Genomic DNA, 24702 nt, shown 5'->3' with positions numbered 1-24702 from the left:
GTGGAATCCTTCAAAGCCCCCGGGCCTCTGGATAATACGGCCCAGACCACAAAATCCTTTATAAACGCATTCTATGAACACCTTCAGGAATGTATGGATCATGCAATCCCAAGTAAAACCAAGACCCAATCCTCCAAAGGCAGACGTCCTGTCTGGTGGACCCCAGCCATAAACAAACTATACAATAGAAGGAGGAAGCTACTACATGACAGAGCAAAATCCCAAAAAGGGAAGGCATCTCTGATCAGTATTGGCAAAAAACTACGGGCACTCATAAAATCGTCTAAGGCCAGCTTCGAGAGAAAAATTGCACAGGACACTAAGGATAATCACAAGGCTTTCTTTAGTTATGTTAGGAACCTGGGTGGGAATTCCCAGATATGCTCAGAATTAGTCCAAAATGACAAAAAATACACCGAACCCACAGACATTGCCAACATCCTAGCTGACAGGTTCAGTGCAAACTTCTCTCCCCCTTCCCCACCAAAAGGGCTAATATCTATCCCAGCAGAGTGCTGCTCCCCTGACATCTCAAAGGCTCAGGTAAGAGCTGCCCTCTCCAAAGCAAGAAACACAGCATCAATGGGACCAGGCGGTGTCCCGGGCTGTGTCCTACATGAACTCCAAGAAGAGCTAAACCCAAACCTAAAACTGCTGTTCAGTCTCAGCCTTACTACAGGATATGTACCCAAAGAGTGGCGTACAGCAACAGTGGTCCCTCTCCACAAAGGTGGTGCCTCAACGGATCCTGGAAACTATCGCCCCATAAGTCTCACTAGCTTGGTCTGCAAAGCTATGGAAAGGATCATCATGGACCTTATAAATAAAGATATTGGGGACCTACAGACACTGGATCCTACCCAGTTCGGCTTTAAGGGCAGATCCTGCCTCTTAAACCTGGTCAATTTCTTTGAAACAGTCACCAAGGCCATTGGCAAGGGGAAGGTGGTCCACACAGCCTACCTGGACCTCGTAAAAGCCTTCGATACAATACCCCAGTCGGGCATTATAGATAAGCTCACCAGCTTAAATATAAACCCCTATGTCACTAGATGGGTTGCAAACTGGCTCAAGGACAGAACCCACATGGTTAGAATAGCTGGAGCCATGTCAGACTCCAAACCAGTTACAAGTGGCGTCCCACAAGGCTCAGTCTTGGGACCTCTCTTGTTCGGTATATATTTCTCGGAGGTACAGGCCAACATGGAAGGACTGTGGCTGACCAAGTTCGCAGATGACTGCAAACTGGGCACCATAATAGACTCTCCAGCTGACACAAGCATCCTCCAAAAGGGCCTCATAGAAACAGACAACTGGTGCCAGAGCCATGGCCTCAAGCTAAACGCCAAAAGTGTATAGTCATCCCCTTTAGCAAAAACAAAGTGCCCACAAATTACCACATAGGTGGTAATCCATTAAGTACAGAAGAAGTAATTAGGGACCTGGGGACCCAAGTTGATAGCAATCTCTCATTTGACAACCACGTGGCCAAAGTGGCTAGAAAAACATTTTATATAGCCCACCTAATCATGAAGAGATTCACATCTAGATCAGGGGAGGTCATCGTGCCTCTTTACTCATCCCTCATCAGGCCCATAATTGAGTACAATGCCCCTTTTGGGATGTACCTTACCAGACACCTGCAGCAACTGGAAAGACCCCAAAAGTACCTCACCAAGAGTATCAAGGGGCTCAAACAGATGCCATATGCTGCCTGGTTAAAGAAACTCCAGCTCTACTCAGTGGCATACCGCCTGCTCAGAGGCGATCTGTGCCTGACTTATAAAACCATGTCCAACCCAGAATTAATGGACATGCTGCACCTCAGAAAATCCAAATCCCATCGAGCTACGCGCTTGAGGGACTTAAACCTCAGCACTGAAATAAATAGGACATGCTGGAGGGACAGATTCATAACCCAGAGGCTCCCTTCACTCTGGAATAAAATCCCAGTCCAGGTTAGGCAGAGTCCCTCATTGACTCTCTTCAAGAGGAATCTTGATGAGTGGATGGGAGATCGTAGGTTTACCCCGGGTATCACTTCTGTGTCACTGTTAGACAGAAGCGCAGTATACTAACCTCGAAAAAGGGCATAGCAAAATTAATTTAAAATGGGTGGCGAAAGCCATATACACTCTGGCTAGGCTTATAAATGCCCTAGGGCAGATTGCCTAGTATGAACCTATGAACCTAAGTAAAATCAGTCATGGAAGGAGGAGTGGGGTCAAATTGAGTTAAGCATTTAGTATGATTGTAAGGAAAATTGTGAATATGTATAAATATATTTGTATGTCTGTATAGTTGTACATTTGTAAATATATGTAAATATGTTGCAAATAAGTGTTAGTGTTTGCATGTAAATAAAGGACCCTATTCTTTTTGATAGATTCTGTGGGAGCAACACTTTTTATATTTTCAGATTTCTTTGCTTGGCTTTCTAAGACTTGAGCTATTGTGGTGGGGTGGACCAGTTATCTCTCAATCCAGGTCTGCCCTTCTCCCCTCTGCCTCCTTTTAAGTCTGCCACAACCGGTGCATGAGAGTTTGCTTGGGAGGAGGTGTATCAAAAGGGGAGAAAATGCAAGGTCTGTAGAACAAGCAGGACAGATAAAAACATGTAAATGTCAGAGATAATGGTAATCAATGAGTTAAAAGTCTAAAGTCATAGCTGGTCTTCAGGACTTCTGCAAGTACCTAGAGACAAAAACCGAGTGATATGATGTATAAACAAATGTGGGGTTACCAGATCCAGGCTGTACTAAAGGAGGCTAAAAAAAAACAACTACTAGGAAATTGTGTGAGTGCAAGTGGAAAATATTTTGTGGTAGGTGTCCTGCTACAAACCAGGACTGTTTTTAAGATTCTGGTTCTGGAATATTTGTGAGCTATTTCCTAGCCTTTCCTATTCCTTTATCATGATTCATCTTTTTGCCATTTCTGCATGTCTGCTCTTAGACCCCCCCCCCTTCTACCTGTTCTTAAGTCATGCTGTTTTTTTTTCACCATGGGTGAGCTCATGCTGCTGGGGCAAGCATCACAATATATAAAATTACATGGATCAGGCATTGCAACAATGCTGAAAACTTTAAGGCTTCATTTACCAGCATCCCTATGAACAGTACCACTCTTTGGTCTGCAGGTGAAGGAGAAAGTGCAGGAAAGCAAACAAAGGAAAAACCTTCTTTAGCCACTGGCAGAAAGTTCTTCATTCGTCTAAGCATATTTTACTGTATCCAAAAGGGTACTTAGAATCTCTAATTCAGAAAACAAAGTCTCACATTTAGCTAGGTTTTTGATAGAAACCAGTGTGGGTATGGAGGTTTTCAGAATGAACACCTCTCTAGAGGCAGAGTTTCCTGCCACAGAATCCCTGAGGAGTTGCTGTACTATCCCAAGCTGGCGAGGAGTAGAAATTACATTTCCCTGTAAATGCTTGCATAGCAGGCTGTTACACAGAACAAGTGAATCAGGAAAATAGAATCCAGATTCCACACTATTTCCTTTAAAACTCTAGGCCATTGTCTCTTCTGCTTCCAGTGTTTTGCCCTATTAAAAGATAGTAGCCAAAATAGAGTTATAAATCTCCTGTGCAAAAAAAGCAATCCAAAATGCAGCACTGGATAGTGTAAAGTTGCATTGGTTCCCAGGAAAACAAAGGGCTTCAGACCAGTTCTGTATCTCAGTGGCCTAAACCTGTTCATAGAAAAGGCAGAGTTCCCAGATGGCTATCGTGCAGTCAATCCTTCTGTGCCAAGAGAAAGAGTCTGGATGTGCTCTTTGAACCTCTGGGAACACCTAGTTATATGTGCCAACAGGTTAGAAAATTAGTGGAAAAAGTAAAAGCTATTAATTTGGGTAAATTTCAGTTATTGGATAGTAATTACACTGAATGCTAGCAAAAAAAAAAAGAAATTTTGACAGAGAAAATCAACCAGAAAAGGGAAGAGAAAAGAAAAAAATGCTGGTTGGGGAAGAATCTTGCATCTGTTCAGTTAAAAAAAAAAAAAAAAAAAAAAAAAAATTCACGTTTCAGTGTTTAATCTGAAGGTGGCTTCCAGCGACTTCTGAGATTGCTACACACTGATCAACATCTTAATGTCATCTTTGCCAGTGTGGAAAATAAACTAAGAAACAAAAATGTGTAATTCTGCCAGTAAGAGTAAAATTCAGTTGCAGGCTAGTAAGTTCCCTGCCTTGATGCCAACAAAGAAGAAATTTAGACAACCTGAAATCAAATCAACTAGAAAATGTGAAGAAAAAACATTGACTTGGAAGAATCCTGCAGCTGTTCAGCAAAAAAACAGTTCAAGCTCCAGCTTTTGTACAAGTGATGGTTTCCATAGTTGAGGAAAAAATAAATGAAATGTTTTCAGAGCTGATTAGAAGAAACCTTGAAGGGAGTATATCAACTTGAATAACAGAAGGCTAAAATAAAAAATAGAAGACGTTTTTAACTAGTTGTTTAGAGGAACTGTTAAAACTGCAAAAATCAGAGATTGAAGTGAAGAAAAGGCTGGCTGAGTATGAAACTTCTCAAGAAGAGCTGTTTCAAAAAATGGCAGAGAAATTGGAAAGTGCAGACATTGTATTACTGTTATGAAAGTACAGATAAGCACCTGGACTGGTATTTCCCTAGTGAGTTTTTCTGGAGAAAGTAGTGTGTTTGTGGAAAATGATTATTTACTATATGCCAGGCAGAAGAGAAGCAACTTTATCCCAATAATCAGGGAATGTTGGGAGGTATGCGTGAGATTCAAGCTGCTGTATCCAGCTGTCTTCAGAATTTTTTTCCTGGAGTCTGTATCCATCCATCCACAGCCCCTTCTCACATTTTTGCACATGGGGATCAAAGACATTTTTGATGTAGATCAGGTTAAGGAGAAAATGCAAAGTTTATCCATCAAAAAGTGAGACATGAAACAGAAGGTGACTGCTGCTTTTGGCAATAAAGCTCACCGAGACTTTGCCAGTGAAATATTTTCCAGTGTTCCAAAGGAAAATGCTTGAGAGACAGAAAAACATTTGACTAGAATGATTGAGTACCTTGGACTTGAACCAGATTCTGCTGTTGAGACATGGCGAAGAGCAGGGAGACGACCAGCAAAACTGAAATTAGTGAGTAAATGTGAGATTGTAAAGTATCAGTCACATATGTAAAGTATGGCTTAGCGAGAAAAGTGCCTGAGAAAGATTAGACTTTTGATGACTTTGTTAAACTTGAGTGAACAGCAAAACATATATGCCTCTTTGTCATTAAAGTTTAGAAGGAAAGGAGGAAAATGCGGCTTCCAGTAATTGAGGAAAAAATAAAATACACTCAGAGGTGTTTAATGTAAGCAAAACGAAAGAATATAAAGTCAAATAAAAGGCTGGAAAAATGGAAGAAGCTTTAACTAGCTATTCAGATGAACTAATATCATTAAAAAATAATGGTCATACCCGAAGAAAAAGTTGCTCTTATTAAAACTTTGGCAGCAGGGGGAAACGTATTAATATTGGGACAACAGTGTTGTGTGGAAAATGATTTACTGTACACTAGGCAGAAGAGGAGCAAACGTATCCCAGTAATCAGAGAATATAGAGAGGCAGGCGCGAGATTTGAATTGTTGTAACCATGCTGTCTTTGGAATATTTTTTTCCTGGAGGATCAAAGACATTTTGAATGTATAACAGGATAAGGAGGGAAAAATTGAGAGAGCAAGCAAAAGGGATTCTGCATCTCATTCTTGTAACAGTAACAAAGGCTGTAAAATGACTTTGCCAGTGAAACCTTTTCCATTGTTCCAAAGGAAAATACTTGAGTGACGGGGTGGGGGATGGGGGCCAAGATCTGACCAGAAGAATCAGGAGTACTTTGAACTTGACTCATGTTTGCAGATGGAATGATCAGGAAAAAGAATAACAATGATGTAGAATTAGTGAATAAATGGAATACTTTAAAACCTCAGTCCTGTTAGATGTAAAGTTAGGCATGTGCAATGTGGTTTAACAAGTAGTGGCTGAGCAAGACTTGTAATTCTGACTGGTGAGTGAACTCTAAAGCATAAACCCCAGTTCACTGAAAGGACTGAATATGTGACTAAAAGTTTCTTTGTTCTTATTAATACTTGTATGTAAAAATTTCATTATGCAAAGTGTAAACTACATTGTAAAGCAGACTTGTATAGTGTGCCGTCAGGTGTTTTAAATGAGGTAATAGTCGTATCAGTAATTGCTGTGTACGTTAGATATTGAAGTAAGAAATACTTTTTTCTTGGTTGTAATACTTCGACTTTAGCCTGTAACAAGCTAAGAAAGACTAGACGCAAGTTAATAAAATGTGATCTTGGGCTGCTGGGGTAGGGAAATGTAAAAGTGTACTGATCATATTGTATGTAGAATTAAAATAATTTTTTTCTTGTTTTTATAGAGGTGAATGTATAGATCATTATCTTTTAATTTAAGAAATAGACAGGTTAAGCAAGTAGTCATGAAAAATAAGTTGAAATGATGAAAGGTATGGAAGTGGTAGCTTCTCTTTGCATATGTAAAGTTATTGGCCTTTTTTTTTTCCATTAGCAGCTACTTTCAGTTGGATACAAGTTTTACAGGTGGAAGAAGTTACTCATGCGAGGTCTGAACAGTGTCTTCTGACTGAAATCTGTAGAGATTTTTTTATACATTTGCAAAGTCACTAATAACTGCTTTTGCTTGGAAATGAAAGGTCTTCAGGTGAAAGCAGGTAATCATACGAGGTCTGAACAGTACGATGTCCTTCCTTAAAATCACATTCCAGTACTTGTGGATTATCCTGATATTCTGCTGGGTACCAAAGCAAAAAAAAAAACAAAACTTCTTGACACACTGTCCAGCTTATCACCGCAGCCTGTGGGCATACGGATACAAAAGTGGATGTGTAACTGTAGGATAGTCATACTTTTACTGCCAGTACAGACACAGATGCTTTGCTTATGTCAGTCTGAATACCATGTAATTTGCTGCTACTGCTGTGTTGGAGAACCTTCTTTTTCTTCTTCTTTAAGTTTTCTTCGTGTTAGCTAAAAGTGCGACGAAGTCAGATTCCTTACAAAGACCTCCAGTGTTTGTTTTGCTTATGGGCTGAACAGTATTATCATAACTGTAAAATGTGCCAATTATTTGTTCCTAAGATCCTTTGTACCAGGCTAGATGTTCATCGTGCATACAGCTGCAGGAATCACAGATGAGTTCTCTGCCGTCAGGCGGGTCCTCGGTCGGCCAAATTCCAAAGTCTAGGTATGGCGTCTGTTGGTGTCGCTTTCTCTCTTGATGTCAGTGAGGCCAGAGTATATAAGACACAGCCGACGCCATGTTCTTCAGTCTTTTTTGCCGCGCGGTGCCCGAAGCAGAAGCAGTTCGCAAGTGCCGGTCGGCCAGCTCCTGAATTACGAAAAAATTGGAAACCGAAGTCTTCATTAAAGCTAAGTACCCCGTTGGGGAAACTTTTCTTGCCTCAGACCGATGTCAGAAAAAGTTAATAATTGTATTTCTTGTGGGAAGCAAATACTGCATAAGGATTTCCATTCCCTCTGCATACCTTGTTTAGGCCCAGACCACGACGTCTCGGGCTGTCGCTTTTGCGCTACTTTCAATAAACGCACTATTAAGCATCGGGCGGAGTTCGCCCAACACTTTTTTGGTAAAGCCTTTGATTATAAAATGTCGTCGGAGACTCCGACTACCGTTTTGTCCAAAAAACGCAAGGACAAGGATCGACACGTGAGGTCCGCGGTCCCCACTGATACCACGCCAAAACCGGCTACACGTGGTCCGGTTCTCAGCGAGACGCCTTTGCAGTCCCTGACTACCGACGACACTTCCTTGGCGGTGTCCTCTGTACCCGAGACCGCAGGTACCTCGGCCCTTTCCCAGACTACAACCGAAGCCATTGCTAATGTTGAGCCTCCTAATGTGGACAGGTCCACTTCCACTCATGGTGTCTTTAGACCCTCATCTTCTTTTTCTATTAAGGCCTTTACTAAATCCAAAGCAGCCAGGCATCCCAAGAGGCCTGTTGCACAGGGCCCTTCTCCAGGCCCCATGCTTAAAAAACAGATGCTGAAAATGGCTGAGGATTTGATTACTCTTATCAGGGGTTCTCAACCCCCTCCAGACAAGAGACCCAGAGTGGAGGAAGATTCTCCCTCTTCTGATCAGGGCTCCATTTTATCAGAACATTCTGATGTAGAGGAACACTTACTCCCCTTTTGAAGATTCGGATGCAGAGCAGTCCATTCCTTCTGTATCTCCTCCTGAGGATTTTTCCTTTGGGGAAACCTTGCACACTTTAAGGGAACACTTCCATTGGGAAGGCCAAGACTTTTCTGATTCCAAGAAAAGACTTAGGGAATTTCTTTTGTTACCTCAACACAGGCCTCTGGCGATACCTCCTGTTTTGGACATACTTGATGATGTTTATTCGGAGGCTTGCCTTAACCCGGATTCCCTGCCTCCTGCACCAGTCAAACCTGATAGGTACTACAGAGTTCCTAACTCTCACCAATTTCTCTACAAAAGCCATAATGCTGACCCTGAAACCATTTCTCAAGTCCCCAAGGGATTGAAGGCCTCTACTGCCAAGAATCCACTTCCTGCCGAAAGAGTCAAGATCTTTAGAAAGGTGGGGAAAAAAGGTATATACCTCGGCCACCCTTGCCATGAGGGGCCTTAAATTGTCAGTTTCATATGCTTAAATATCAACAGTTCCTGTTATCACAGTTAAGGAATAAAATGTCTCAACCTGAACAACCAGATTTAAAGGAGTTACAGGATATGATGCATAGTGCAGAGCAAGTGGGTAAACACACCTTACAATGTGGCTATGATGCCCTAGAGGCCTCAAGTAGAGCGGCTGCTACAGGATCAGTCATTCGTAGACATGCCTGGCTTAGGGAACAAAGCTTGCCTGATCATGTGAAAGCTGAACTTTTAGATGCTACTTTACAAAAGGATGTGCTGTTTGGTACTAATGCTGAGGAGATATTACGGAAAATGGAAGAAAAAGCCAAATCTATGCAAACTGTCAAAGCTTTTTTACAGGTCCAACCACCACGTTTTAGCAGAAATTGGCCTTCAAAAAACTGGTCCTTTCCAGCCACTGACAAGCCCCATAGAGGTAGATACAGATGCACAAGGGGCAGAGGGCAATCACAAGGATCATATAGAGGCCGACAATGGCAAACTCCAGCACCAAGAGGTGGCGAAGACAGTGCACAACAATACAGAAAACAAACCCAATAACTCCCTCATTTCCATGCCAAGCAGGTGTCAGCTGGCAGCACCTTTGGGAGGAAAGCTAGCATTATTTGCAAGAAATTGGCATATTGTCACAACAGACAAATGGATCCTGGACGTTATAAACAGAGGCTACAAATTTCTATTTCACACTCTTCCAAAAATGAGAGGCATGCCAAACCTGCCACACAATCAAAGGGCAGAGGCACAACTACAAATTTTAAAGCTCATAAGCATGAGAGCTATACAAGAGGTACCTACTCACGAACAAGGTCAAGGTTTTTATTCAAGACTTTTTCTGGTACCAAGGAAAGGAACCGACTGGAGACCCATTTTGGACATCCATCCTAAACACATTTTTACTCGTACCAAAATTCAAGATGCTCACATTACAGCAGCTTCTTCCCATGCTGGGCAAGGAGTTTTGGCTGGTAACATTGGACCTCAAGGAGGCATACCTGCATGTCCCAATCAGACAAAGTTGCAGAAGATACCTCAGATTTCTTGCAGGTTCAATCCACTGTCAATTCTCTGCATTGCCCTTTGGCTTATCTACTGCGCCCAGAGTATTCACAAAGTGCCTGGCATCAGTGATTGCCTACTGCAAACTTCAAGGGATACAAATTTACCCTTATTTGGACGACTGCCTGATCCAAGCGGACAGCAAGCACATACTTCTGGAACATCTGGCTTACGTAACACGGTTAATGCATTCTCTGGGATATACAATCAACAAAAAGAAATCCAGGCTAACACCATCTCAGAAAATAACTTTCCTGGGTGCCAACTTGGACACAAACACCCAGATGGCCTATTTAACGCCAGAAAAACAGGGGCAGCTAACTCAGTACTTCAAAATACTAGCAAAATGTACCAGGCTTACTGCAAGGAAAATCCTGCAGGCTCTGGGCTTCATGGCATCTTGCATTCTTTTAATCCCATGTGCAAAGCTGCATATGAGGAAACTTCAGTGGTACCTAAAAAACCTATGGTCTCAACACAGTCACAGTTTGGAAACAATAATACCAATAATTCCATGTTTGCAAAAGGAATTTCTATGGTGGGCCCAAGCATGTCAAGCAAACACAGGCCTCCCATTCTGCAAGCCTCAAGCAAACCAAGTCATCACAACAGACGCCTCAGACTACGCCTGGGGGGCGCACATGACAGACGGGTGCATTCAGGGCAAATGGTCCCAAAAGGAAAAGCACCTTCACATCAATCAAAAAGAAATGCTAGCAGTAATAAATGCAATTATAGCTTTCAAGGACCTCCTGCATCCAGGACAATTACTGATAAGAACAGGCAACACCACAGTAATATGATACATAAACAAACAAGGCGGAACACATTCATACCCCTTGTGCAGACTAGCCATGACTCTTTGGAACTTGGCTCTGGAATGGCAAATCGAACTTCAAGCACAGTACTTGCCAGGATTGGAAAACACGCTGGCAGACAATCTAAGCAGAAATATGACAGATCCACACGAATGGAAGTTGCATCCTCAGGTGTTTACAGAGATAATACAAGAGTGGGGGAGGCCAGACATAGATCTTTTTGCCTCCCACAGGAATCATCATTTGGAAAAGTTTTGTTCAAGGACCTTTCATCCAAAGGCCTGGAGAGTGGACGTCCTTTCATTCACATGGACAGCATGGACAGTTTACGCTTTCCCACCTCTGCCTCTTCTGCCCAAGGTGCTCTTGAAAGCAAGAGCAGACAGACCGAAGATGATACTGATTGCTCCAGATTGGCCAAGGCAACACTGGTATCCGCTCCTGAGGAGTCTAACACATATTCCTTCCTGGTCCCTACCTCTAATGCCTCTTCTGCTGACTCAGCACAGCTACAAAACGCTTCACGGTCAGCTGAAAACACTCAATCTTGCTGCATGGAAAATTCCTTAACACCACAACAGACCCTACTTTCCATGGAGGTGCAGGATGTCATTTTGGAGGCCAGAAGACCATCTACTAGAAAGGCTTACACCGCAAAATGGAAACGGTTCTGCTCTCGGAATGAGAAAAAAGGCCAGGACCCTAAAAAGCTGAATTTGCCTCAGATATTACAGTATCTAGCAGAGCTACTGAACAGTGGACTTTCATTTTCTTCTATAAAAATCCATGCCTCAGCCATTTCTGCAGAATTCAACTCTGATCCACCTTTATTTTCTCACCCACTCTTACGACAGTTCCTCAGAGGGGCTAAGAATATAAGACCTCCAAGGAAACAACCAATACCAGCCTGGGATCTTAATTACATTCTAGAAAAATTAACATTGCCTCATTTTGAACCAGCTGCATCAACAGATTTGCAATATTTGTCCTGGAAAACGGCCTTCCTTCTGGCCATCACTTCAGCTCGTAGGGTTTCGGAACTACAGGCCCTCATGGCGGTGCAGCCCTTCCTCATCTTCCATCAGGACAGGGTTTCCCTTCGTACCAACCCGTCATTTATGCCTAAAGTGGTATCCAGGGTAGCTTTAAACCAAGCCATACACTTACCCACCTTTTACCCCAATCCTCAAAACAAAGGGGAAAGGTTGCTACATTCTTTAGACATCCATAGGCAGCTACGCTATTATTTGGACAGAACAAAGTCCTTCAGGAAATCAGAAAAACTTTGTGTCCTATGCTGTAGGGGCTCAAAGGAAGCCAGTGACCAAGCAGACAATTTCAAAGTGGATAGGCCACTGCATACGGTTCTGTTATTCATATCATGGGAAATCTGTTCCCACAGGCATCAGATCCCACTCCACCAGGGCCACAGCTGCCTCTACAGCCTTCCTCAGAGGAGTTCCTACCAAAGACATTTTGGAGGCCGCCACTTGGAGTTCTGTACATACCTTCACAAAACACTATCACCTGCCTTTATATTCCAAAACTAGAGCAGGCTTTGCCACTGCTGTGTGGCAGGGCATTCTGGCTCATCCCAGTTCCAACTAGTACCTACCACCCTGTGTGTAGCTTTGGGACTCTACCCATCTGTGATTACTGCAGCTGTATGCACGATGAACATAGTACAGTTTTGTACCTACCATAAATGTAGATGTTCGAGTGCTAATACAGCTGCAGTACAAGTTACCCTCCCGCCTTCCCCACTTGGTAAAGGCATAGGGCCTAACCCCTTCTTCATACAACCTGACTGGGTTATCCTTCTATGGTTTATTTGCTTGCAACTACTGATTTTGGATTATATTGCATTGTTTGTGTGTATATATATATATATATATATATATATATATATATATATATATATATATATATATATATATATATATATAATTTATGTATTGCCTTCCTTCTGGAGGCACCTGACATCTGGGGCAAGAAAGACTGAAGAACATGGCGTCGGCTGTGTCTTATATACTCTGGCCTCACTGACGTCAAGAGAGAAAGCGACACCAACCGACGCCGGACCTAGACTTTGGAATTCGGCCGACCGAGGACCCGCCTGATGGCAGAGAACCCATCTGTGATTACTGCAGCTGTATTAGCACTCGAACATCTACATTTATGGTAGGTACAAAACTGTAATTTTCCCTTAATACCTGTCTGTATACTGAAAGCCTCAGTAGCTTCTTGCTTTCCAAAATGACATAACCCTCTGCGTCGGACATCCCAGTCACACCCAAAAAGTTCAAAATGCTGAAACCAGATATTTACTGCTGCCTAGTGTGACATGAATGTACTAACTGCGATACAACAAGAATCTGGAGTACCTTTGTGCTCTCTGGACATACCTGCTACCATGATCCCACATGAGGCAAGTATAGCATCTCTTGCTCATATGTTCAAGATTCTGTCTCTGAACATTATTGAAGAGAAGGCGGAACCCTGGATAATTATGTGAGAAGAGGTACCCGGTTCCCTTATTGAGGTCTGACAAGGTTTGAGAGGATGTCCTGGTGAAAAAGAAGTAAACAACTAAATATGTCTCTCCTTTGCAGATATCCCCTGAGAAGGCCTGCCTGGATTTTTCTCAAAACTTTTATAAAGCCATTTTGTCTTTGAATCCTCCTTCCTTTGTCTTCCTGCTTTTCCAACTTTGAAAAGGCAACATGAATTTTCCTTGGAGAAAGAGGAGAAATTGTATTCAGATGAGGACCCAATGGCCAATTACCCCTCCCCATACACTTCTGGACAACTGGTATCCAGATACGATTGTACAATATCACCAGATTCCCCACTAGAAGAAATTTCCTTTGCTAAACTTTTCCCAGAGTGATGCAACATTTTGAGTGGAACACTAAACAGGTCTCGGGAAAAGGTGCTATAAATTATTAGAAATTGTGCCCCCTGTCCCCATAGCCTTTTTGGATGCTTTTGCTTCCACTTCTGTTCTAGATTCACAGCCACCTGCACCTAAGAAACTAGACAGGTTCTACAAGTGCCTGAAGACGTGAAATTCCTGTACAAAAGTTTGTCAGCAAGGCCTGCAGTCTATTTTCTGTCTACTGATTAACCCATCAAACTTTTCTCTGCATCCAGTGTGGTGCTGTCTGATATAGGCAGTAGGGCTATGAACAGATAATGTAAAAAAAAAAAAAAAAAACACACACACATCTATACCTTTGCAACCATGGCTTTCAGAGCCCTTAGCTAGCAAACACAAATGATTAAGTCTTTAGTATCCTTTTGAGAAACTTGAATAAGTTTCTGTCTAAAATTGAAGTTTCTGAACATAATTCTCTGTCATTTCTGTGCTCAACAATGCCACACAGAGCCAGACAACTCCATTAATTGCAGTTGTGATGCTGCAGATGCTTCCTCTAGGGGTACAGCAACTGGTTTGTCCATTCTCAGGTTTGCTGATCTTTATCTTCACTTCCTGTCAGATGTCAAGGCCAACATTTTGGACTCCTCCATAGGGATCTGCTTTTTTGCCTTTCTGCTTCTAAACTTTTCAAAATGTTGCAGGAAAAAGGCAGTCATGCAGGACCTCAAGTAAATGTTTCTTCATTCCCCAGACACCAAAGGAACTATCCCACTAAACCAACTGCTGTTATTTGTAGGGAACAACTTGCTAAGAAAGATTGCAAGATAAATATTAGCAGGATTCCTTGCTTGGGAAAGCCTCCTTTCTAGACAAGCCCTTTTCTAGCAGACTATCATTTGCCTTCTCCCTCCCATCTTGGTCTACCTGTTTTTTTTTCCCAATGCTCTATTTATCCCTCCCAGACTGGGAATTCATTACCTCATCGGAGGTTACTAGGCTAATGGTCCTAGAGCCCTTACCAGCCTAGCCATGTTAATCCCAATTTACCACAGTTGTCCTTGGTTGTATGGGCGTAATTTGCAGAGCAAGTCTGTGATCAGCACCGACTACCCTTTCCATGAGGGACATGACGCCATCCCCGGGGTGAATTTGCGGTCTCCCATCCATTTGCCAGGTGTGAACTTGAATAGAATCCGAGAGGAGCCTTGCTTCATATGGATTGGAAGTTTATTCCAGAGGAGCTGCAATCTGTGGGAGATGTATCTTTTTCTCCAGCATGTTTTGTTTGTCACAGATTAGGTTAAGATCACTAGCAGGAATGACTCGTGCCATTTTTTTTGTTGCAGATGTGCAGCATTTCCATTAGGGCATGGTCGGAGACTGCCCTGTAGGCCAGACACAGATCGCCTCTCAACAGCATGTAAGATACAGAGTAGTGACAGATCTTTTCAGTCCATCTACGTAAGCCATGGTTTGGAGGTCCTGTATTTTCTAGGTGAGAAACCTCTGGAGTTTCTACAGCTGCTGCAGGTGTCTGGTGAGGTACATGCAAAAAGGAGCACTGTACTGACGAGGGTTGAGTACAGTGGCGTGAAAACATCCCTAGACCTGGATGCGATGCCCTTACTTAAGAGATGTGCAACACAGACACAGAAGGGGCTGTGGCTTTGGCACCAATCATTTGTCTGTGTTAGCCCCTTCTGTAATATGTTAACGTTGGTAGAGACAGTGAGACAAGGATTGCGTTCAGTTTGCAGTCGTCAACAAACCTGGTAAGCCAGAGGCTGCCTACTTTAGCCTGGACTTCAGAGAAATAGATTCCAAACAATAAAAGGCCCAGCACTGATCTTTATGGTACACCACTGGTGACTGGCCTACTGGTAGAGGTGGAGTCACCAGCTTTGACAGTATGTATTCTGTTGGTGAGCCAGTTGGCTACCCATCTAGTGGTATAAGGGTTAATCCTCAGATGGGAGAGTTTCTCAATACCGGAGTGGGTTATTGTGTCAAATGCCTTGTCTAGGTCAAGATAGGCAGTATGCACCATCTTACCTTCATCCCGGGCTTTGGTGACTTTCTCAAAGTCTATTAGGTTTAAGGAGTTTGATCTATCCTTAATGAAGTCAATCTGGGTTAGGTCTAGAGTTTGAAGGTTGCCTATGTACTTGTCGAGAAGTTCCATAATACTTTCCATGGCCTTGCAGATGAGGCTGGTTACACTTATGGGTCTGTAGTTCCCAGGGTCTGTTGATGGCCCCCTTTTGTGTAAGGGGTATACTGTTGCTGCTCTCCCCTCTGATCACATGGGGGGGAGTGCAAAGAGCCCCCTTGTTTGGTGAGTACTATATCAGGGACATTTGAGCCCCTTATGGGGGGGGGGGGTCAATCTCTGTTCCAGAGCATTTTTGTTGACTAAGTCCAGGAACCTCTGGGTGAGCATGTTTGTGCTTGTGTATGTCACCCAGTCAGTGGAAGGATAGTTGAAATCTCCCTGACCAAAGTGTTTGGCTGTATGGGGAGCAACTCCAGTAAGTCCAAGTAAGTGGTGTGCATTTCTTGGTTTATGGTGGGGGACCTATAGCTAGCACTGATGTGGTAGGGTATTTTGCCTGTAGTTAGACTTGGTGTAGTTTGAGAGTGTCATATTGTTTGACCAGTCTCGTGGTATACTTGGCATTAGTGAAGGTGGATACACCTCCACCTTTGCCTCTTTCAAGCTTGTCTTGAGGTCTGAATGTGTGGAAGGCATTTGTAGCCTTGTTGGGCTGGGGTGCTGTCCACAGCCTTGAACCATGTCTCTGTGACTGCACAGAAATCAGCATCTTCCAAGGTGAGGAGTGCTTCCAGGGAGTGCAGTTTCCTGTTTAGACTGCTTGCATTAAACAACAGAACCTTGAGTTTGTCTTGAGTGGATTTTGTTATGTCGGAAATTTTGTTGTTTTCACATTGCTTAAAAAAGGCACTATGGGGAGGCAAGTGCCTTTGCCAGTATCCAAAAGCCTAGAGGAGACAGGTGCAGACCATCTCGGGCAATGCATGTTTTCCTAGGCTGACAGATACTAGATCATCCTGGAATGACACCAGAAGCTAAGGCAATTGTTGAAATCCATCATTTTTTATTTATATTGTAGTGTCATCCTGAGTGAATGTAGAGTGCTGCTTAGGCCTAGGGTCATACCTGCCTAGGACACAGTCTTAAGAGCTCATTCATGTCTCTCTTTGTATAGTCCAGAGATGAAAGTCTCAAGTCAGATTATGACGGATTTATAACAGTACTTTGAGTGACTTGAGTGCATATATGATTTGATGGATCCTGGCACCTGCCAGGCAGCTGACTGTGACCTTTTCCTTGTCCAGCATGGTGAGGGGGCCATCTGTATGTCTCACTGTAGTGTCGCCTATAACCAAGGCATTAGGTTTTGAGGTGTTTGTCATAGGGGCTTATTTGTTGAGTCGCTGGTGTGTGTGTTGTGTAGATGTTTCTACTTGCACTGCAGTGTGTGCAAGTGATTTACATGTGGGAGGTCTCCGATCTTTTGGTAGGCTTCTAGTGAGTACCTCCACATATATGGGTTTGTTTTTTGTCCTTATTTTGTGTGAGAGGTGAAGTGTGTGTGTACTGACAGCTTGTTTGATTTCCGTTTTGGTACATGAGCAAATTGATTCCAATTTCATAGTGTAATTGCATCTTTCACATAGTGTGCGTGTGTTTTAGAGGAGTAAGTGGTCCTCAGTATACATGAAGCAATAACTACATTGCTTCAGGATGCCCATGTCAGTCATACTGGTTAGTGAAATGATGGTAAACTGCCCATCCACTATAGCAGGTTTTATCCATATGTACTGTTAGGGAAGGGAGTGGACTAATTAAATCTATTTTTGCTCTAGGACTAACAAAAGGGGCTTATTGTTCTGAAGGCAAAGGATAAGTGTGGCAGTGCTGCTCACTGCACAGCTGAGTTGTCTGTATTGCAGCAGGGAAGCTTGGGAGGGTTCTCCTGATAGATGTCTAGGGAAAAATTGTGTTTCAAGGTGGTGGTGTTGCATGGCACTGCTAACCCCTGCTGCACAGTGTGCAGCAATGTGCAAATGCAAGGCTTAAATACAAGCGAAAATAAACAGTATGTTTTCCTGTTGGTAGATTACCTTAAGAGAACCTTCCTCCAGTAATCCCCAACTCTGATAAGTTGGCTGGTTTAGTTCTCAAGTGCAACAGTAACAAGCTAGATTCAGTAGATCTGAATCTAGACTGTGCTGTCTAGGCTAACAATACAGTCGAAATCAAGTGCAGAAAATGATGCAGTTAAAAACAGTACAAAGCAGAAATAATGCAGCAGTTAGGTAAAATACAGTTTAAAACGTACAGTACAATCGCAAACTGTACTTATTTTCTTGATTTTAGAAACTGTTCTTTCAGGGGACTATAGAATAAGTCCTTCCTCAGGCTTGGGGAAAGATCTTTTACTCGCACCTATTTCTGGTCCCCAAGAAAGGGGAACATTGAGACCATACTGCTTACCGCTCAACCTCTTAGAGCAAGAAATTTGGACAAAGCTGTAAATAAAAAGATGACAAAGGCCCAAAAATAGGACTCTTAAATATTGCTCTTACAAACTTGGAAAATTGATGGAATAACAGGTTTTGCATTAGCATGAAGTTTCTGAAGGGTATGAAGTCTGAAGCTTAAATGTCTGTCATTATTTTCTGAATTCAGTCTAATGATTTGCCACTGATTTTTCAGAAAACCAAAATTTTATTAAAAAAAAAGACCAAAAATATGAGACAAAAATCTGGACATTCTGCAAAAATCTGTACAGTTGAGAGGTATGATGGAGACTCATAGTAGATTTGTCTTCTCTCAGCACCTTGCTGAAAGTTCTGTCCTTCAAGATGCTCTCTTTCAAGACACCACAACCCTCATGCTTCCTTAGGCTTTTTATGGTCACCCTAGGTCTGAAAGATGCATACCTGCACATCCCTATACAACCAGCGTGAAGGAAATTTCTCTAGTTTTCCATCTCCATCATATTTTCAGCTCTCATCTTTACTTTCTGGCTTATGTACTACTTCCAGAATCTTCACAAAATGACTAGCTGTGGCTGCAGAATGCTGGTGTTACAAATTTTCCCCTACCTGGATTACTTTTATTAAAGCTTCATCCAAAGAAACCCTAATGATACATCTCAAATTCACAGTGTCACTTCTGGAAAGACTCTTATTCAGTCTCTCTGTAAGAAAGTCTTTTCCGACTCCCTCCCAGGACATAGTATGCTTAGGTTACAGACTTAATACCTTCTCAATGATAGAATTCCTCACTTAGAAAAATAATTCTCTTTCTCAACTTACTTCCAGTCCATACTTTGAGAGTGAATTTTAATCCCCTTCAGACACCAGTTCTTGGAGATTGAGCTCCAGTTACTCCAGGAGGCAAGAAAACCTGCTGCTGGAAAATCTTAGTATATCCAAGTAGAAAACTGTTTCCATATGGTGTCACAAAAAGGAGAATACATTTTTGGTGGGTATACCTACTATTCTGTCATGTGTGAGAGCTACTTAAAAGTGGTCTAGCCCACTCTTCCATCAAAGCTCACTTATCTACTATCTCTTCTTGCCTGACTTTAAAGCCATCATTGCTGTCTAGAATTGTGTTTATATCACGCTATCGAAAGATGAAAATAGAGGACGCTATTGCATCGAACCTAAATTATCTAAACCACAAAATATCGAACATTCAGAACAACATATTTTTTCTCATGGAAAAAATGTGCTATTCCGAAACACACACACACAACATAAGCACATCAAAAAAACAGTAATCCACACACATACACTTAAAATTCAACATCTAACCCTACACTAAACAGTACATACACTACTCTCTCTTCACTTAACTTAACCCAAACCCTAATCCTAAATTCCGTCACTATCGCACTCACCTAACCCGCACCCTAACTCACTTATCCTACCCCTAAAGTCCGTCACTGTCGCACACTCACCTGACCCGCACCCTAACTCACTTAACCTGCCCCTAACCCTAACATCCACACAATCGCACACTTAGGTTCATAGGTTCATACTAGGCTATCTGCCCTGGGGCAATTATAAGCCTAACCCGATTCTGTATGGCTTACGCCACCCCTTGATTTGAGTATACTGTGCCCTTTTTAAGGTTTAGTTTACTGTGCCTCTGTCTAATAGTGACACGGGAGTAATCCCTGGGACAAACCTACGATCCCCCATCCACTTATCGAGATTCTTCTTGAAGAGATTCAGTGAGGTGCTCTGCCTCACATGAACTGGAATTCTATTCCAGAGCGCAGGGAGCCTCTGGGTTATGAACCTGTCCCTCCAGCAAGTTCTATTTATTTCTGTGCTGAGGTTCAAGTCCCTCGAGCATGTGGCTCTAAGGGATTTAGATTTACTGAGGTGGAGCATGTCCATTAATTCTGGATTTGACATAGCTTTGTATGTCAGGCATAGATCGCCTCGAAGTAGGCGGTATGCAACCGAGTAGAGCTGGAGTTTTTTTAACCGAGCAGCATATGGCATCTGTTTGAGACCCTTGATCCTCTTTGTGAGATACTTTTGGGGTCTTTCTAATTGCTGCAGGTGTCTGGTAAGGTACATCCCAAAAGGGGCATTGTATTCTATGATGGGCCTGATGAGGGATGAATAAAGGGGCATGATTACCTCTCTTGATCTAGATGTGAAACCCTTCGTGATGAGGTGGGCTATGTAGAAGGTCTTTCTAACCACTTTGGCAATGTGGTTTTCAAAGGAGAGATTGCTATCAACTTGCTTCCCCAGGTCCCTAATAACTTTCTCTGTACTTAATGGGTTTCCGCCTATGTGGTAATTTGTGGGCACATTGTTTTTGCCAAAAGGTATGACTATACATTTTTTGGCATTTAGCTTTAAACCATGGCGCTGGCACCAGTTATCTGTCTCTGTGAGACCTTTTTGAAGGATGTTTGTGTCAGCTGGAGAGTTGGTTATGGCCCAGTTTGCAGTCGCTGCGAACTTGGTGAGCCATAGTCCTCCCACGTTTGCCTGTACCTCGGAAAAATATATACCGAACAAGAGTGGTCCCAGGACAGAACCCTGTGGGACGCCACTTGTGACCGGTTTCGAGTCTGACATGGCTCCAGCAACTCTTACTCTGTGGGTTCTGTCTTTGAGCCAGTTTGCGACCCATCTTGTGACATAGTGGTTTATATTTAAGCTGGATAGCTTATCTATGATGCCCGAATGGGGTATTGTGTCAAATGCCTTTGCAAGGTCCAGATAGGCTGTGTGGACTACCTTCCCTTCATCTATGGCTTTGGTGACTGTTTCAAAGAAGTCAACCAGGTTCAAAAGGCAGGATCTGCCCTTGACAAAGCCGAACTGTGTAGGATCTAGTGTCTGTAGGTCCCCAATGTCTTTGTTTATGAGCTCCATGATGATCCTCTCCATAGCCTTGCAGACTAAGCTAGTCAGGCTTATGGGGCAATAGTTTCCAGGGTCCGTAGAGGCTCCACCTTTGTGGAGTGGGACCACTGTTGCTGTACGCCATTCTTTGGGCACATATCCTGTAGTGAGGCTGAGATTGTATGGCTGTTTTATTTGAGGGATTAGTTCCTCTTGTAGTTCATGTAGGATGCAACCAGGGACGCCGTCTGGTCCCATGGAAGCAGTGTTTTTTGCTTTGGAGAGGGCAGCCTTCACCTGAGCATCTGAGATGTTTGGGAGGCAGCCCTCTGCCGGGATAGATACTTGCTCTTTTGGGGGGGAGGGGGTGGAGAAGTTTGCACTGAACCTGTCTACCAGGATATTGTCGATGTCTGTGGGTTCAGTGTATTTTTTGTTTAGAATCAACTCAGAACAAGTCTGGGAGTTGCATCCCAGGTTTCTAACATAACTGAAAAAAGCCTTATGATTGTCTTTGGTGTCCTGTGCAATTTTTCTCTCGAAGCTGGCCTTGGATGATTTTATGAGGGATCGTAATTTTTTGCTAGTACTGATCAGAGATGCCTTCCCTATTAGGGATTTTGCTGTATCATGTAGTAGCTTCCTCCTCCTGTTGTACAGTTTATTTATGGCAGGGGTCCACCAGACTGGATGCCTGCCTTTGGCTGATTAGGTCTTGGTTTTGTTTGGGATAGCATGATCCATGCATTCCTGGAGATGTCCGTAGAATGCATTTATATAGGATTCTGCAGTTTGGGCTGTAGTTTCCACAGACCCTGGGGCCTTGAAGGATTCCACTTCGGTTTTGAGAAGTGAGAAGTTCACTTTTGAGAAGTTTTTCACTGTGGTTTTCTGGGCTGGGGGTGGGGTCGGGATGTGGACATCCAGTGAAATTAATTTATGGTCTGATCTTACCAATGAGGGATATACTTCTGGTGTGGAGCATAGAGTCCCCATGTTGGTAATGATCAGGTCGAGTATGTTGTCCCCTCTTGTGGGAGTGGTGACTAGTTGTTCCATAGCATTTGAGTTTATAATTTCCAGGAATCTTTGGGCTAAGGTGCTGGGGCTTGAGTAGTGCTTCCAGTCAATGTTTGGGTAGTTGAAGTCGCCCAATATAATGGTGTTCAGAGAGAGCTTCATGTTCTCCAATGTTTTCAGGAAAGCCAAATGGGATTCCTGACTTTGGGAGGGTGGTCTGTAGGATGCTATAAACTGAAAAGCAGTCTTCCCCACTGTTGCACATAGATGGTCTCCGATACTTCGTGCAATGCCACTAACCTGGAGGTGTGGATATCCTTGATAAATATGGAAACTCCCCCTCCTTTTGTGGTTCGGTCCGGGTTTTGGGGCCGAAAAGCATGATATGAGGTATAGCCTGGTAGTGCTGGGGTGCTCTCTGGAGCCTTGAGCCAGGTTTCTGTCACTGCACAGATATCGATGTTCCCCATACTGAGGAGAGCTTTGAGTGCGTGCATCTTGAGGTTAAGACTTCTGGCGTTTAGCAGCATTACCCTTAGTTTCTTGTTCCTTGTGCTGTCTATGGGGGTGGGTTTGACTTTTGAGCCTTGCCTAAAAAAGGCACTATGGGGTGGCAAGAGCCTTTGCCAATATCCGAAAGCCCAGTGGTGACAGGTGCAAGCCATCCCTAGCGAAGCAACGTGGCTTGTCGAGCATGTCATCCCAGGCTGACAGACACTGGATCCCCTTTGAATGACACTAAAATTTTAGCCAATTGTTAAAATCGATCATTTTGTCTTTGTACTGTGGCATCATTCTAGGTGAGGGTAAGATGCTGCTCAAGGACAGGGTCATACCAGCCTGGGCTACATGATCAGAGAGCTCCTCTGTCTCTTTTCATGTAGTCCAGGGAGGTATGTCTCAGGTCATTCACACCAGCATGTACAATGACTGAGTCATATTTGTATTTGCTTTGGAGTGACCTGAGTGCTTGCGTTGTCGGATCCTAGCATATAATACCTAGATATGGCTCCACTTCCAACACCTTTTAATATTTTTATTGTTTTTAAAAACTTTCATAGACTTTTCCCATTTGTTTTGTAATTGCTTTGTATTAATCACAGATTTCCAGTTTGTAAGGATATATCTGATTTCCTTGCAGTTGTAATTGTAAGCTAATATTATAGCCATACTTAAATATTTATTATGATGTAACAATGTAGGTGCTGCTACATTACAACATCATATTGCTTCAAATTGGAAGAAATTTACAGCCTCTATTTTCCAAAGCTTCCTTAAAAGTGTAAGTCAAAAAGTCAGTAGGATAATCCCTATCCTGTTGCATTTTTTTATAAATGGTCAGCCTCTTTTGCAACTGTCTCTTCATCGACTTTTGTTTTGAATAGATGGACAAGATGCCATTTAAATTTCTCTTTTGCCGCATGACATGATCACTTCTGAAATATAAATAGCTGTTAGAGAAGGTGAGAAAACACTTTGTGACATAGAAATGATGTGACAGATAAACTTGAATGCTGTTGCATTTGTAGGCCTCATTGGTGGCATTTCTTTAAATAGTGTTTTGTACAGGAAAGGCTGCAAAGGCTTCCTAAGTATTTTGGTTTCATTTTTTGTTTACCTTAAAACATTATTTAATATTTTATGCTTTACAACACTGGCATTATTGCAATTTATTTGGTAAATCTGTAGATGTTCTACTTTATTAAAAAATGCTTTAAGACATGTTTTTAAACGGGTCTATATTATAACAATGAACGATCAGATAATCGAACGTTCTTACATCGACCCCAAAATGTCGAAAATCCAAAACAGAGAACAACCAAAACAGCTGCCCCCCCAAAAAAAAAATACTAAAAGTGAGGGGCTGCGCCCCACACCCCCCTACTTTAAGTATACCAACTCCGAGATTGCACTACAGTGGAGGAAACAGCACAACCCAGACGGCCGGCCCAGCAATTTCTTTCCCTGGGAAAAAATTTGCTGTTCTAGCCGTTCGTTTTTTTGCTGGTTCGACATGTAGTGTTCGCTCTAACGGCATTTGATCATCTGATCATCTGATCATTCACTGTTCTAAAGTAGACCCTTTTAAACACCTTTATTGAATTATCACTTATGATGTAGGCAGACTTGCATGTATATCAAAGTAATGAACCCATGTTAACAAGTTCACATTTGCAAACATAATTCACATCTATTGTTATGTAATGTTGTTTAGTTTATATGGAGCGCATTATTAATTTCCTGCCTTCTGTTAAACTTCATTCCTCCTCCAAAACATTCTTCTGCATGTATTGGTCCCACAATTTCCATTTTTCTGTGTAATTTACTCCTGCCCAGCTTCCTGTTCTTTTTACATCTGTTACAACATTCACTTTAAGTATAGTTGGCTTAGATTTTGATTTCTAGTAATTGTTTTTTGGCCACCACCAGAGTTGAACTTAAAGCCTTACCTACTATGTCTAGCCAATTCAGATCCTATGTCTCAGCTAAAAAAAAAAAAAATTCCTTAATTACACTCATTTGCTCACCAAGAATTCATGACACTCTGCAGGGAGTTTTTGAAGTCTGTCAAATCATTACACCCCCAAAACATATGTTCCTAGTTGACTCTTTCTTTTCCATCACACCTCCAACATTTGCCATCTACCTGTGAGAAAATTCTTTGGAGTCTGCTGGAATATAAAAGTGTCTATGCAAGCACTTCCAGGAAAAAATCCTACATTTTCTAGATTCTGTTACATATTTGGAAGCCACACATTTGTCCTCCCATTGTTCCTTTGAGAATTGTATGTCTTATCT

The 24702-nt window shown here is 42.5% G+C and overlaps 1 protein-coding gene across 1 annotated transcript in view; it reads left to right on the top strand.

The window, feature by feature from the left end:
- EPB41L5 (erythrocyte membrane protein band 4.1 like 5) overlaps positions 1–24702 on the top strand; it is a gene marked incomplete in the record, with an annotated part of 2576260 nt that overhangs the window by 663106 nt on the left and 1888452 nt on the right.

The sequence above is a fragment of the Protopterus annectens genome, chromosome 2.part0 (assembly GCF_019279795.1).
Source record: "Protopterus annectens isolate FY-2018-M chromosome 2.part0, PAN1.0, whole genome shotgun sequence".
Lineage (NCBI taxonomy): Eukaryota > Metazoa > Chordata > Ceratodontiformes > Protopteridae > Protopterus > Protopterus annectens.
The sequence above is the reverse complement of the archived record's forward strand: the minus strand, read 5'-3'. Positions and strand labels throughout refer to the sequence as shown.